Source organism: Ailuropoda melanoleuca, chromosome 8 (genome assembly GCF_002007445.2).
Source record: "Ailuropoda melanoleuca isolate Jingjing chromosome 8, ASM200744v2, whole genome shotgun sequence".
NCBI lineage: Eukaryota > Metazoa > Chordata > Mammalia > Carnivora > Ursidae > Ailuropoda > Ailuropoda melanoleuca.
This window is the reverse complement of record NC_048225.1, coordinates 58,061,546-58,062,764: the sequence shown is the minus strand read 5'-3', so window position 1 is coordinate 58,062,764 and position 1,219 is coordinate 58,061,546.

Below are 1,219 nucleotides of genomic sequence, written 5' to 3'. Positions count from 1 at the left end.
GATGACACAGAGTGTCCAGCCTCTAGACAAGAAAATAAACCAAGGTTAATTCTTGAGATCTCTGTTCTCTTTTATTAATTTTATTATTAATCTTCCATATTATCTTAGTTCAGTGTATTTTACCAGTCTTGAATTGGTTTTAATAATTTTCAATGCAGGAGCAGGCAGACCACGGACCCGCACCCTTGATACAGCAGACTGAGACCCTGAGCCGGGAGCGCACGCCACCAAGCATCTCATGGAACGCTGGAACTCCGGTGTGCTCACTGGATCCAGACTGAGACCGGGAGCTCTGGGAGCGCACGGGGCGGCTGGCGGCTGGCGGCTGACGGGCCACCTGCACCGGGGAGCGGGCGGACTGCGGACCCGCACCCTCGAGACAGCAGACTGAGACCATGAGCCAGGAGCGTGCACCACCAAGCATCTTACAGAGCTCTGGAACTCCGGTGTGCTCACTGGATCCAGACTGAGACCGGGAGCTCCGGGAGCGTGTGCGGGGCGGCTGGCGGCTGGCGGGGTTAGAAACACAAAGGAACAGAGATGCGCCGGCCCTGGAAGTGAGGGCTAGGATGCCAGGTGTGGGGCGCACAGCCCGGAATGCTGCAGGGTTGAGCAGCACCAACAGAAACAGAGTTAAAGTGGCCAGAACATCAGTGGAGAACGGGCTGCAATCCCCCTGTTCTGTGACAGAGGCTGAATTTCGGCCGCAGCTGCTCTAACTCTCAGAAGAGGCACAGCAAATCACCAGGGAAAGCTGCCAGAGAACAAAAGTCTGGAAATACTGGTTCACAGCGTGCCCATCCCCATCCCCCCTCGCAGGGGACAGGGAGACCCTGCCCAAACAGGGTTGCATGAGTATCAGCACGGCAGGCCCCTCCCCCAGAAGGCAGGCTGAAAAATCAAGAAGCCCACAACCCAGGGTACCTGAGTGGCACAGTCATTAAGCGCCTGTCTTCAGATTAGGGTGTGATCACAACGTTCCGGAAAAGAATCCCTCAATGGGCTCCTCTGCTGGGAGCCTGCTTCTTCCGCTCCCACTCCCCTGCTTGGGTTCCCTTTCTTGCTGACTGTCTGTCTCTCTCTCTCAAATAAAAAAGTAAAATCTTTAAAGAAGAAGCCCACATCCCTAAGATCTCTATAAAACAAGGGCGCACGGCCTGGGTGCCAGTCAATAATTTGGGCTCTGGACAACCCCGCAATCTCTCCTCATCAGAATGAC